Source organism: Trifolium pratense, linkage group LG7, assembly GCF_020283565.1.
Source record: "Trifolium pratense cultivar HEN17-A07 linkage group LG7, ARS_RC_1.1, whole genome shotgun sequence".
In the NCBI taxonomy this organism is placed as follows: domain Eukaryota; kingdom Viridiplantae; phylum Streptophyta; class Magnoliopsida; order Fabales; family Fabaceae; genus Trifolium; species Trifolium pratense.
In genome coordinates, this window is record NC_060065.1 from 48,976,865 (window position 1) to 48,985,170 (window position 8,306).

The following is an 8,306-nucleotide window of genomic DNA, read 5'->3' on the forward strand; positions in this document are numbered from 1 at the left end:
TGTTATTAATTTCTGATCCGGTCATCCATTTATATTCGCGCCCCAACCTCAATAGCGCTGGGCGCGAGGGGTTGCGTTAAGAAGTCTCAAATTGATTGCGAGATGACTTATATGTATTTATAAAGTAGAGATAATTTTCATCTTACAAGCTAGTTTTGTAGGATTGAGTTAGACCCAACATCCATTTCTAAGACTAAATAAATCGAAAACAACAAGAAATAAAAAAATCTAAAACGTCACAAATCAATCAAAGCCTCGCCCCTACCACTGAAGAAGGAGGGAGACAACTTTAAAGAGAAGGGCAACATGAAACAAATGATTGACCCACCGGCCAAGGTACAAATGTAATAGAAAGAAAAGGAGGGAGTTTCGTTCGCTAAAAAATAGGGGATTTGACTGAACAATTTTTGTACTTGTATTCAAAATAATTGCAACAACAACAACTAAGCATGGCATACACACCACGTTTTAAACTACAAACAACACATATGCACTTGATAGTAACTTATACCAAAACAAAAATCACTACCTTAAATTATGTTAGGTAAATATAGAGTCTATATATAAATGTGTGCAATTCAATATGTTGATATAAGAAAACACATAGTTAATTAATACATAGTAATCGTCCAATATTAATTCCATTCAATATATGCTTGCAAATACAATGGCTGTTACTGAACTTAGAGTTTCATATCTCACAAATTCACTTGCTTGTTGCAAAACATGGTCTTCAACTTATCAATCACACATCTTATCGCTACAAAAATCAAAATCAAGGATTATGTATCATAAACTATCCATCAATAATTCCACTGCTCTCAATGACAAGGTAGCTTGTAGTAATCTTTCTCTCACTGATTTAAAGAAGTTTAATTATAATTTGAAAATCTCTTCAATAAACGTATGATTTTTAAAACATTGTCATGTTAATTATTTGCCAAACATTTGTCATATTTACATTTTTTAAATTATTTTCTAGACTTTGAATTTATTCATTCATAATATTGTTGAATCGAAGTCTTTTAAAGTTTCAACAATTTTATAGAAGGAAAAAAAAGGAACTGCAATCTTAGTTCATCAACAACTTCTTCTCTAATTTTTTCCAGAGTTCCTGGGTATATATAGTGTATGGTGACTTGGGTTTCTAGATTTCTCTTTAAGCCATAACTACAATACAATAGTAGTACATTAATGCAAGGATTTATTTATTGTTATTGTTAATTTTATACTACATAGAGCTGCAAATAGGTAAATGAATTGACTCCTAATTTATCCTTTAGAAAAGATAAACATTTTGGTATTTCAGAATTTAGTTAGATATAGGTATTTTTAGGCAAAATTTAATCTATTTCATATTTTATATTAATATATTAATTAATAATAATAAATAAATAAAACCAGTGGTTGAAGAATATACCTTTAAGAAAACGAAACCAGGTACCAAAGAATATACCATTAGAAAAATCTTATCCTCATTCATAACATTTTGTGGCTTAAATATTTTGATAATATATATTATATACTATTAAAGTTCAAATTCAATTAAGTTGGTTTTGATTATTTGTTACAAGTGAAAGATTATTTTCTTGCTATGAAGATTATGAAAAATAGGTTGAGAAATAAGATAGAAAATAAATTTCAAACTAATTAATACGATTCAATTGTTGATGAATTTTATGATATAGAGCAATGTCGTGTACAATTTAGATAAACAATGTAAAGTATTTTTTATTTTTTATTAAGCATATTTAAGTACTATTATAATTATTATGATTTATTTAATATTTATAATTTAATTATTTCGGCCCCTCGTTTTATAGATTCCTGAATTCGTCCATGTCCCCATAACAATAATGAACTCACTTCCCGACACGAGTGAAAAACTTTACGGGTCGCTATGAATTTCTTGAATGAGCCTCCAGCCAACAATCATTGTCATAATGCAACATAATTTTTAGCATGTTTCGCTCAAGTATAATTATGTTACTTTATGAGATGACTTGCTATTCAAAGAGATTAAATAGATAGATCGAACTTAATCCTTTAACCTAAAATAAAATAAACACCACACGAAGAATAGAGTTAATTTATCTCACTTACCTTAATCGTGTTTCATTTTGTTTGTGTTAGTTGACACCTTTACAAACTGATGATAAGAGCAAAAGTTTGGATGAAGTAAAAAGAAGAAGCAAAGAGGCATTGCTAAACTCAAGTGATCCTATGTAACAATGAAGATGATTGACTCAATCCAAGGGCTAGGAATTGGTCACCATTTGAAAGATGAGATCAATGTACAACTTGGTAGGATATGTGATTGGGATGCTTCAAAAGACCTCTTTGCCACATCCCTTCAATTTAGGCTACTAAGGCATAATGGATGGTCTACATGCTCAGGTACATTATTATTTTGTATAAGTAGCTTCCTTAATTAATGTTGCTAACATAAATAAACTTTATGTTTTGATTAGTACTATATGGTTGTTTGGTTATAGATGTTTTCAGCAAATTTTTAGACAAAAGTGGAAATTTCAAGGAATCACTAACCAGAGACATTAAGGGCATGTTGAACTTATACGAGGCATCATATTTAGGAACAAAAGATGAAGAAGTATTAAAGAAAGCAATGGAATTTTCAAAGGCTCATCTAAATGATTTAAGGCCATACCTTAGTCCTGAAGTTAGTAGGAACATTGGCCAAGCCTTATCACTTCCAAAGCATCTAAGAATGGCAAGGTTAGAAGCTAGAAATTATATGGAAGAATATAGCAAATCAAGTAATCAAATACCAGCTCTTTTGGAATTGGCAAAGTTAGACTCTGACATGATTCAGTCACTACATCAAAGAGAATTAGCCGAAATATGCAGGTGACTTTATGCTTAAGATTATATCTTATATAAAAATCTTCAAGTGTTTATGTGAAACTTTTTCGTCCGCATGGCATGTCAGTGTGCCACCACATTTGTTAAGGGCTATACAATGTCTCTTTTAAGTATTTGTTAAGGACTAAAATTAGTGACGCTTAATTCCATCATGAGACATGCGACACGGTGACAGGCCATGGTGGACGAAAAAGTCCCTCATAAGCGGGGAAAAACCTAAAAATTTAAATTTATTTGACTTGTGTAGGTGGTGGAAAGACTTGGGACTTATTGACAAATTAACTTTTGCAAGAGATAGACCAACAGAGTGCTTCTTATGGACAGTGGGGATTTTTCCAGAACCATGTTATTCAAATTGCCGTATTGAACTTACAAAAACCATTTGCATTTTGGATGTTATTGATGACATCTTTGATAGTTATGGCACATTAGATGAACTTGTTCTTTTCACAAATGCTATCAAAAGGTTTGCTTCTAATATAATTTGTTTGTAGGAAATAAATTTAAAATTAATTAAGCCACTTGAGTTGTACTATTGACTTGAGACTTTGGAGTGTGCTTCTCTCAAGGTCTCAGCAGGTTCGATTTTTCCTGGTGTCAATTTTAGTAGGCTAGTCCATACAAAGCAAAAAAAAACTCTGGCTTTAAATGGGGCTCCTGCAAGTGGGCGGTGAGATTGGTCCCCTCGTATTAGTCGGTCTTTGAACCAGATACCGAGTATTAAAAAAAATAATGATCATAATATTAAACTACATTTTTTTGTAGATGGGATCTTGATGCTATTGAGCAGCTTCCTGAGTATATGAAGATATGTTATATGGCATTATATAACACCACAAATGAAATTGCATATAGAATTCAAAAAGAACATGGGTTAACTGCTGTTTCTTACTTGAAAAGAACAGTAAGCATCATATGAATATTTAATATTTATTTATATGAAATACTATTGTTAATAATATGTTAAATATAATTAGTGATTGATGCTTAATTGATGCAGTGGATGGACATGTTTGATGCATATCTTGAAGAAGCAAAATGGTTCAATAGTAGATATGTGCCAAGTTTTAAGGCATATTTGGACAATGGAGCAATTTCTGTTGGATCATGTATGGCATTGATGCATGCTACTTTCCTAATTGGTGATATAAAGGAACCCATTTCCATGATGAAATCATACCCTAGACTCTTCATTTGTTCCGGAGAAATTCTTCGACTATGGGATGACTTAGGAACTTCAACGGTATCTTTCTGATCACTGCTAAAAAAAGTTGAATTATAGACAAAAGTTATAATTTTTTTGTTTTGAAATATTTCTATTTTGATCAATAATATATTACTAATTTTTTGTTTAGGAGGAAAAGGAGAGAGGGGATAATGCTTCTAGCATAGACTGCTTGATGGGAGAGAATAATATTTTGGATGAAAATGAAGGAAGGAAACACATAAGGCTTCTAATAAGAAACTTGTGGCAAGAACTCAATGGTCTTGCTATGACCAAAACCATACCTTTGTCTATTGTCAATGTTTCTCTTAACATGGCTAGAACTGCTCAAGTTATTTACCAACATGGAGATGATAAAAGCACATTTACTGTTGATGACTGTGTGCAAAAATTGATCTTCACATCGTGATGACAATTTGTCAATTTGTTTATAAACATAACATGTATTTTCAATAATCATTAATGAAATGTGTAGTTTTCATTAATGAAATGAATTTTCAAACTGTTTTGTTAAGATAATCATGTTAATATTGTGAAACATATGCAACTGCAGAAATACGAGAGCAAAATGTAAGTATTAGACTAGACCATATGGAAGACTTAATAAATAAATAAATAAATAGAGACTTTCTTTTGAGTATTTCATGTGTTTTGTGGGGGTATGAAGTATATATGTGAGGCTATGAAGTAAAATTCTCTTTTCTTTTTTGTGATGCAACAATGTAACTGGACATTTATGTAAATTTGGGTCTCAAAACTAGTAGGTTAAGGTCCGTTTGGATTCGGCTTATTTTTGAGCTTATCAAATAGTTTATGTAAATAAATAATGTTTTATGTTAATTTATAAGTTTTTACAAACCAAAACTATATTTTTATAATATATTTTCTCATAGACTACCTTGAAAAGTTTATAATAATGCATAAAAATTTATTTATTTACATAAATTGTTTTGAATAAGCTCAAAAATAAGTCAATCCAAACGGACCCTAAATAAATGAGTATCTAATATTTATTTTTTATTAGGAAATTGAGAATAATGACAACAATAAAATTAGGGAATGGATTCTCTCAAGTGTAATTTACACTTGAGAGAATAAACTGTGGTTTGTTACCATTGATCAAGAGAGAGAGAAACATATAAAAATTTAGAGAAAATGAATTTAGAGAAACATATAATTAAAATATCAAAAATAAATTTTAAATAAACTTATCTAAATTAAGGAACACAATTAAAATCCACAACACTTGATAATCCAATACATCTTCAAGCCCAATCCATCTCATCCACGTCACACCTTACCTTATGCTACACTATTCACATAAACACAAATACATTTATACACTCACACTTAAGGTACACACATTTCACCTAGTTCATATACATTCATATTGAATAATCAATTGAGCTACATATCCCACCCTTAATAATTGAAATCTATATTGCAATGAATGTGTAACTGCATGCAATCCAATTTTTGTTGCCTACACCCCGAGTCGATCCAACCAATTTAGAAGCTTAAGACGAAATTGGATATGAGGTCTTTTAAAAATCAACCATAAAATTTGATATCTTTTGAAGTCTAATTAATTTTCACAATATTAAACAACAAAAAAATAAATATTAAATGCATTAAAAAAATCTTTATTTAATATTTGAGTCTTTGGAATGCTTGGGGATTATATTTCGCGCTGAGGATTTGTGCTCTTTAATTATGTGGTCACCGCTTGTGCTTGGATTCATATGCATCCCTACATCTCCAGATTTGGCTATTGTCGGCATTTTCGTTCTTTGCATGTTAACACTTTTACCTGACCCTTTGTCAATACTTTATGCAATAAAGAGGGAGTATCCCGTGAACATGGATTAACGTTATGTCATTCTTACAAGATCACCCATTAAATAAGGGAGTAATTTTTCCCTACGCACAAAATTTCAAATCAATAATATTTAGGCATACACATCAAAAAAAAATTAAAGATGAATGATTTAGTCATATCAATTATCAACTACACTGTTATTCATCAAATTTTTTTATATTTAATTTTTTTAAAATCATGTATGTGTGTCTAAGTATATTTAGCTTAAGCATGTATGTGCCTAGGTAAGTATTTCTCCGAGGAGTAAAATATGATCTAAAATAATTAATTTCAATAAAATTATCAAATTAAAATTATAAATTTAATAACTAAATATAAATTTGAAGTCTGGCTGCCTCACTTTCACTTGCCAAGTTGCCATCCCTAATCAGACTGGTCCTCCCTTCAACCCAAATCCATTTGTATTGTATCCACGACTAGGAAATCTGACAGAGGACAAGATTGGGTGGGAGAAGGTAGAGAGAACAGAGCACCACATCACACAACACAACATGATTGAAAACTAGATCCAAGCATACGTAAGAATCACGTGCCACAAGTTATATACTCCTTTCTTCTTTTTGACAGTACGAAATTAAATACTCCTGGCCCTATATTAGTAATATATGGATCATGCTATAATACATATATTATTAAAGTATTTAAACATAAATATTTTATATTAAATAATATAGTAAAATTTAATTTTTGAAAACGTTAAATGTACAATTTTTTTTTAATGCATTTAATATTTATTTTTTTTGTTGTTTAATATTGTGAAAATTAATTAGACTTCAAAAGATATCAAATTTTATGGTTGATTTTTAAAAGACCTCATATCCAAGTTAACATGCAAGTTAAGTTGTTTTTTTTAAAGGATGCAAGTTAAGTTGTTAAGGATGGTTCTATGGCCTTATTATATGTTTGTAATGATTTTGAAATGAGCTTTTGTTATACTGGTGTTTAGAGCTGAAAATTTCGTGTGTGTAAACTGAGTTGAAAATGAGCATTTCTAGTGCAGTACGATCCAATTACTACCAATATGATGATACTTCTACTACATTTAACTCCTTAATAGTACGAGGTACAAGTACATATTATGATAACAATTTTTCTTAATATACTATGCATTATATGGTTAATGCTACGGTGGACCACCTTCACAAGTGGTCCACCGTGGACAAGTGATCTACCGAATATGAATTTTACGAAATTAATTGTTGGATTGAAAGTTTATGTCGTATAGAACATCCATAAATTTTTTAAATTTTTTTGGAAAATTATTTGATATGTTATTGAGACTCATCAAGATTTACGTTATTTAATAAACCGTTAATCTTGATGTGTCTCAATAACATATCAAATGATTTTCAATTTTTCTAAATTTTTCTATGAACGATCTATATGATATAAGCTTTCAATCCAACGGTGGATTTTATAAAATTCGTATTTGTTATAATGTTATTCATGACTGGTCCACTATGAACCACTTGATGAAGTGGTCCATATTAGAATTTACCTGCATTATATTATCACTATTATCATTCATCATCATGTGTTGGATCTGGATCCTTTTAGACCCTTTGTCTCATGTTCTTCATCTTGCCTCATCTCAGCCATCACTTTATCTTTTTATATCTTTTGCGTTATTCTTTTTAACCTTTGTGATCGAATCAACATGTCCAGACTCTGGTAATTAATTTGATATTTTAAGGATGAATTTAGGCCAAAACTGAAAATTTTAAATTAATTTAGGCCAGTTCGGACACATGTTTTTTATTTATTTAAAATTGAAATTTTTCAATGTAAAACTAAAATTTTATATAAACTAGATTTTCTAATTCAGCCACTAAAGAGGGTCCAAATCCTCATCCTCATGTGTTATAGGCTTTCCTTTACATGAGGCAAATGACATATTATTTACTGCATACTAGCACAATGCCACTAGTAGTAGTAGTAGCAATCTTGCTCATTATATTACTATTAGTCATAAGAGGAGTGCTAGCAACACACTCTTTAACAAACACACTCTAACACACTCTCTTCTATTGGTTAAAATTTATATGGGTCTCATAAAATTTATATGGGTCCACATTTTTTTATGGGACCCATGTGAATTTCAACCAATAAAAGAGAGTGTGTTGGAGTGTGTTTGTTAAAGAGTGTGTTGCTAGCATTATTCTCAGTCATAAATATTTGTATACCACCAGCTCAGCTATGACGTCTTCTAACCACAGTCTGAGACAGAGTTTCACAGATTTTGAGACTATGGATTGGAGACGTCACCCAATCATAAAACATGTTTACAATTTCACCTCCGGTGACCGGTATATATACGTA

The 8,306-nt window shown here is 30.5% G+C and overlaps 1 pseudogene; it reads left to right on the forward strand.

Moving 5' to 3' along the window:
• The first annotated feature begins 572 nt into the window (after nt 1–572).
• Nucleotides 573–4,591, forward strand: LOC123897834 (annotated as a pseudogene).
• The last annotated feature ends 3,715 nt before the right edge of the window (nt 4,592–8,306 follow it).